General features: G+C 49.5%; 1 long non-coding RNA gene across 1 annotated transcript in view; it reads right to left on the minus strand.

Annotated features, from left to right (window-relative positions):
• Positions 1-3,290: 3,290 nt before the first annotated feature.
• The window catches only part of LOC109306792, an 18,010-nt gene continuing 14,210 nt past the window's right edge, over positions 3,291-7,090 (minus strand). The window contains exon 3 of the long non-coding RNA XR_002100114.1: positions 3,291-3,586. This is a non-coding gene — a long non-coding RNA (uncharacterized LOC109306792). The remainder of the gene's footprint in view (positions 3,587-7,090) is intronic.

Below are 7,090 nucleotides of genomic sequence, written 5' to 3' on the forward strand. Positions count from 1 at the left end.
TTCGGCCCAGCTGCAAAATAATAAATCACAGGACTAACTCCTACATAAGAGGGTTGTTTCCAGAGCCGGAGCTGAAGAGGAAAGCTTTTCCTCAGAGCTACTGAACTAGGTTACTGTCTTAAATTGTTAGGCATTGCTCGAAGATACCTGAAGGAGGCTAACAAGTTGTTGCTACAGCAGCCCTGCAATAGGCATGAGAAGCCATGATTATTAAAAAGCAAAGTTTGCTTGTGACAAAATGACTGCCAGAGAGACTGATTTCCCACTCAGTCAAGCAATCATTTAATAATCAGGCCAGTGTGATGCCAAGAAAAGCAGTATCTGCTCCTCTGTAGATTGTACGTCTCATTTTGCTACAAAGTTTCTTTTACAAATTGAGGGCAATGTTTTGACCAAGCGAATTGAATGCTCAGGTTTCGACTCTAATAAACATGCTGCTGGTTTCCCAGCTGAATTGACCTTTCAGGTGATGGATGTGTAGATCTCATCTTGTCTAATGTGTAGCAACTGGGCCTCAATTTCTTCTGCTTGTGGTGTAAATCAGGTGTGACTCAGTAGATATGTAGCAGTCTGCAACTGCAATGTGATCTTCTTGGTTGCTAACATGACCCAGGTCCCTCAAGAAGCTTAGCAGATCCTGGGGGTTTTGTGTATGCTCCACTGAAGCCAAGGGCACTCAGTAAATACCACGAGTTGCATAGCATCCGTCTGTATCAGGCCCCATAAGAGCCGGGACTGAAGCAACTTATAGGATGAATTTCCACAGCATGAGGTTTCAAGTGACAAGTGCCCGTTCTTCAGATGCTGTGTTAATGTTTGTTAGTGACCCATTAGCACTGCATTGAACTCATTACTTACCTTGTAGCACCAATAATACAAGGGAGATCCAATGCTGCTGTTGTGGCAGGTCCCAATCCTGGGAGATACTGAACAACCTTGGTTGCCAGGGTTTTCCAAAGGAGCCAAAGATGCTCGTACCTTGGAAGTAAGCTTCTATGGGACAGAGCCTCCTCAGCTCTGTAAATTGTTCTAGCCCCAGCAACTTGAGTTCATACCAGCTGCAGATCTGCCCCATATACACACCACAATACTGGGAGGGGTTGGGGGAAAGCAAGGGATCGTAGGATGGTTTTTTAGGAGAACCCCATGATGTCTAAGCTCATCAAAATTCAGAGAGGTGCGCAATCCCCTCTCTCTTTTCAAAGTATTCCCTTATTCCAACCTTAGGTCAACATGATGTCTCTGGTGATTTATAATATTACAGAAGCCCTGGGACAGTTGCAGGTAAGCAGTCAGGTTTATCCCCTGGTGAGACAAACTACCAAGGGGGAAAATAAGCTATAGATACAGGGAAAGGGTAAATGGCATATTCTGTAAGTGGGAAGACAGGTAATATTCAGAGCCAGGGATCAGGGAAGATGGAGAAATAAAGTCTTCCCCCCTTCCCAGTCTGGTTAGAAATCACTCCCATTGCCACATTGTGGCACTAGAAAGCCAAGGCGGGTGAAAGGATGCATGCAAAGAAATCCCTTTCTCTACAAAAGTCAGCAAGCACAGAGGAAATGCTTCAGAACTGTGTCGTGCATTCAAAGTAAGAATCCTTCACCTCTGGCGATTTCTAATTTCCTGTTTTTGAAAGGCATTATTGGCCTCTGTTTTCACTGTGTTTTATTTTTGGAGTGGTCTACTTTTTTAACTACTTTGCTGCCATAGACCTTGCGAGCATGTAACTGCACTGTGACTGACTGCGAGGGCTATTGACAGTTTGATAAATACATCCATCCTGTGTTAGTTGCTGGTGTCCCCAGGTAAGGACAAGCTGGAAGACGTGAAGCAGCGTTACAGAAATCTCTACATAGCAACACAGGGGAAGAAGGCTGCTGCATTGCTGCTGGTGCACCGGTAGCATATTAAAATTCTGTCACCGCAAGGTCAAATCACTAGTCTGCTATTCCTCCAACCCTGGGGGATGAAATTTAGACAGGGGAAACCTCCTCACCCTGTAGCCATGTAACCAAGTGTATATTAAGCTACCGTAGGGCATTTATTTCAGTTTCAAGATTCTGTTACCAGCAGAAAGAAATGCTGGTTCATAGTGCAGGTTATAAATGTAACAAAGTGAGAGCACTTGCTTTGGACAGAAGAAATACACGTCCCAGCATTTCCTTCTGGTGGTGACACTAGAGAAATATAAAGTATCAGCAAGCATGTCTCGCAGAAGGTGTCCTGAGCTGCACTCAATGCAGTGTGATTAGGAATGCTGCACCACATCCTCAGTGAGATCCCAGGAAGATGCACGCTACAGCGCAAAGAAAGCTGTTTCGAAGGGAAACACGGCAGCTATGCGATGTGCACAGGGAAACGACCACACAGCAGTGTTTCTGAATGCTCCAGAGTTAGGGGCTGTCTTAAAAGCTTTGTGCCAGTCCTGAATTTGTGGGACCACCTTGTGGAATTAAGCTTTTAAATTGGCTCGGAGGTGAGGAATGGTGTCATACCCCATTAAGGGTCAGATTTACAATGACAGCCAGGCACGTGGGGCACTGAGTTCTATTGAAAATCCATACGGCTTAATCAAATTTACTCCCGAGTGGTGAGTACCGAGCGTCTCAAAGGTTGGCTTTTTCAGCATGCATATCTTGGCTGTCCTCTGTGATGCCAGAGCAATAGCATTTAATGTATGTATTTCTCTAGCAAGGATTGAAGTGAGAATACCTACCTAAGACGTTCCTCCTAGCAGTATAAAGAAAGCAGAGAAGGAATTAAATAAGTGCACTTGATCTGCGGGTTCTGGGAAGGGTTTTGTCCCCCAGTTCAGTAAACTTTCCTGAACTTCATGCTGTTCAGCCCAAACAGCAGCACTTTGTAACTAGCCAAGGATTCAATCCAATTTTGTGTTTTACCAAAACTCTCCGAGGCACTGGATACTCGCCATTCATTTCACCGTCCCTAACTCAGATTTACCTCTGGTACCACTGCACCATAGCAACCCACATTTTTGTTCTCTTCACGCTAAAGTGCATCTTATGAAAAAAAAAAGAAGAGCTGATCTATGGAAATGTCACCTCCGCTCCCACTGTATTTACTTTTCCAAACAAAATACTGCCTTAAACACTTAGGCTGGGTTTTTCAAAGGAGTCTGAGGAAGTAATTGGGGGATGGTCAGAAGTGCCTATGTAAATGCTAGAGGTGTTTAGGTGCTTTTCAAAATCCCACAATCAGCCACCCAACCGCCATTGAGAACCAGTGAGAGTTGGGCAGTTACCTCCCTTTAGTTCCTTTTAATGTATCACCCTTTGATTGGGTGTACCAGTGTTCAGTGAATAATTAAAACAATAAGCATTGCTAACAAAACCTGCGTGCTAACCAGTCTGAAAATGAAATATTGGAGGGATCTGACCTCTCACCTGGTGACTCATAATCCTTCCTGTCTTGCTACTACTCTCTCCAACAGGCCCTGCCCTCACTGCTGGGGATACCTTGTCCTCTGCCACGCCCCACAAGACAGGCCTCTGGCTTGACAGCAGAGCATGGCAGTACCCAACCCATATGTAGTTGTCTCCTATACCCTTAGATTGACTCTTCACTATAAACCCTTGTCCAGTGGACATGAAAATCAATGCAAGTGTTTTAATTTATTTTTAACAGGCCTTAGATCAGTCACCATATACAGGTCCCTGACCCACAGACACTCTGCTGTATGACAGAAGGTAGATGTGCCGAAAGAGATACAGTTACCCACACAGTTGTCACCTGCTTGTATTGGGAGTAGTAACCTGTTCTTAAGCTCTCACCCTCTGATCAGCACTAAAATTTAAGTATTTCACCCCAATTGAAATGTTTACTTGTCTCAGTTAGGATTCCTCCCTCCAAATTGCCCATCTTTTATCAACCACTAACTCATTGGGAGTCACCTTTTAGTCTGACATGCCACAATTTAACCCTGGACCTTCCCCAAGTGCAACTCTGATCCCCTTTCCCTGCCTGATCTGCTTTCTTCTTCCTTCCCTGTGCTCCCTGCCCAACTTGCTTCTCTACTTTCTACTCCCTGCCATATCTGCCACTGATGTCCATCTCCTTCCTCATCTGCTGCATGCCACATGCCACTTGTGGTACCTATGCCACGGGTTGTCCCCCTCCCCCCCACACACACACTAATACATATATGTGTTTATTCTCCTGGTTTCTTTGCTTCAGGGAACTGAGGAGCCCCTAACGTATAAAGAAAAAAAAGATTATGCTGGTATATAGACCTAATCTACATGCTTTGCTCTGGGCATGTCATTATGTGGGCATTTATATGCACATTAGCCCAATTTAAGGCACATACAGGGCACATGTCTACAAGTGTGCACCCTTAATTCACCTTAAAAAATGGCAATTTGTGACTAAGCCTGCCTGTATAAAGCAAGTATCAAATTTACATATTAGTTAAAGTGCATTAACACACATGTTGACGTGTTCATGCACATTAATTCAGGGACTTCAGTGTTGTTTCTTCCCAGCCCCTAGGGAGCCAGCCAGAGCCCAGCCCCAGGGCTCCTGGCTGGGCTGGACTACCTTTCTGGTAGCCCCTCGCTGCAGCCATTTTGTGTCCTGGGGCACACTTCACAGGGCTTTCAGTACTGAAGTTCCTGCATGGCCCCTGGACAGGACCCAGGCTGCCACTGCTGGTCCTATCCAGTACCTGGTGACTGTTGCAAAGGACTGCAACCTGCTGCTCCCCCTGCCCAGCCCTGGAATTCCCCCAGGGCTCCTGCCTGTCTGTCCCTGGCACAGGACCAGCACCTGCTCTGTGCTGCTGCTCACTGCCAGCACTTTCTCCTGTGTTTGGAGGTCCTGTGCCACATTTGCCTCTGCCACATGGCTCACAGTCCCTGGCTATCCCCCTGTGCAGGGTGCTGCGACCAGGTCTCCGGGGTTACCCACGTAAGGACCCAGAGAGGTGGTGCCCGCATGGGGGCCCAGAGAGGTGGTGCAGGACATGATGTCCTTCCTGGCCTCCCTGTCAAGGACCAACTCTGCCTGCATATGCTGGCTCGAGCCCGCCATATGGGAGCCCAACTGGGCCCAACCTCATGGCACTCGGGGGTTATGCAGAGGTGCAGAGGCAGTTGACATGGGGAGGGTGCTCAAACACCCACATTTATGAGGCCCTGTCAGGTAGGATGAGTGAAAGAGGCCACTCCTGGATGGTGCACTACTGCAGCATGAAGATCAAAGCCTTGTAGGCACAGTGGGTGGCCATGACTGACCACAACCATTGGTCCGGTCTTACCCACAAAACCCTCCCCTTCATGTGGGAACTGAGCCAGATTTTAGTGCCCTAGGATCCAGGCCACAACCTTGCAGAGTACACCAGCAGGGGTGGCCTGGCTGAGCTTGTGCCTCAGCCCAACCCTCCAGTGTTGAGACCGCACCAGAGGAGGGGCCATTAGGTGTTCATCACTTTGTTCCACCCACCTCCCTGGCTCCCCTTGGCAGCTTGGGGAGCCCTGTCCAGTAGCTGCCTTGTCTGCTCTGCACTCTCAGCCCCCACCACAAGAAGCAGCTGACCAGGACACTGCTGGCCGCTGCCAGAACCAGCCCATCCCTGGGGGGGCCCTAGATGGGTGCTAGCCTACTACAGAACATGAGCCATGGACACCAGGTACAGCCAGTCACCATCACTGATGGGGAGGCCTACACTGAGCAGCCAGCCCCACCAGCCTTGGACACAAGATAAGTCCCACAATGTGAGGAGGGCCCTTGCCATCTCTGCCCTGCCCCTGTCCTTGGTTCTGGCCCCTGCCCCTGCCCTCCCCACTCCCTGCGGGACCCGTTTGCACTTTCCTGGCCCTGGAGCCCACCCTCCCTGCCACAGGTGGGATATACAGAGGACACAGGTCAAAACTTTATTGAGCAGCCCATGCCCTCCCCAAAAAGCTCATTGTGCACTGCCCAGGGCACACACAGCAGGGGCATGCTCAGGGAGCAGTGGTGGTGCAGGGGAAGCAGGTCCTGGAGTGACTCCCTGGAGAGGACCCCTGCAGGGAGGGTGGGGGTGCACCCAGCCCCTTGCCCCAGTTGTCCAGGAGCCCCACATACTCTGAGTCTGGGTTCCATGGGTTGGAAAGCAGTGTGGCAGAGTGGCTAGCCTTAAAAGAGAAGTGGGGAGAGTGGGGTCTGGAGCTACAGCAGCAGGTGCTGCTGCTGCCAGCAGCCTGGCATGTCATACCCTGCGAAGAGGGCAGACCAGGCAGACTTTCTGCACCCTGCACCCAGCTGACCACTGACCCCAGAGGAGTAAAGGGCCAGGAGGATTAGCCAGTGACTTCCTCGGCCTAGTTCTGCCTGGCCAGCTTCCCATGGTTCCTGAACACCCGTGCACAGCTGACCCCCTCATTTGAAGCCGGGCAGCACATGGCCTCTGGTGCAGAGCATCTTATCTCTGAAATGTTGCAAATTCTCACAAAAGTCTTTTGCCTCTTGCCTCTGCATGGCCAACACTTGGGAGAGAGCCCTCCAGTCCCACCGGGGATGCTGCCTCAGGGTCACTGCCACCCACTGCTGGAGCCACCCAGATCATAGAATCATAGAATCATAGAAGTAGGGTCAGAAGGGACCTTGTAGATTTTCAAGTCTGACCCCCCACCTAGGCAAGAGAAAACTGGCCTCAAATGACTCCAGCCAGGTAGGCATCAAGCCTCTTCTTAAAGACTCCCAGGGTAGGAACCAGCACCACTTCCTTTGGAAGTTGGTTCTAGATCCTAGCTGCCCTAACTGTGAAGTAAGTCTTACGGATGTCTAATCTAAACCTACTCTCCAACAACTTATGGCCGTTATTCCTTGTTATGCCAGAGGGTGCTAGGGGAAACAAGGTCTCTCCCAAACTCTTCTGGTCCCCCCTAATGAGTTTATAGACTGTCACCTGGTCTCCCCTCAGCCTTCTCTTGTAAAGGCTGAACAGGTTCAGGTCCCACAGTCTCTCATTGTAGGGTCTGCCCTGCTGTCCCTGGATCATGCGGGTGGCCCTCCTCTGGACCCTCTCAATGTTGTCCACATCCCTCCTGAAGTGGGGCACACAGAACTGGACACAGTACTCCAGCTG

The sequence above is a fragment of the Crocodylus porosus genome, unplaced genomic scaffold, assembly GCF_001723895.1.
Source record: "Crocodylus porosus isolate Cpor-Errol unplaced genomic scaffold, CroPor_comp1, whole genome shotgun sequence".
Classification (NCBI taxonomy): domain Eukaryota; kingdom Metazoa; phylum Chordata; order Crocodylia; family Crocodylidae; genus Crocodylus; species Crocodylus porosus.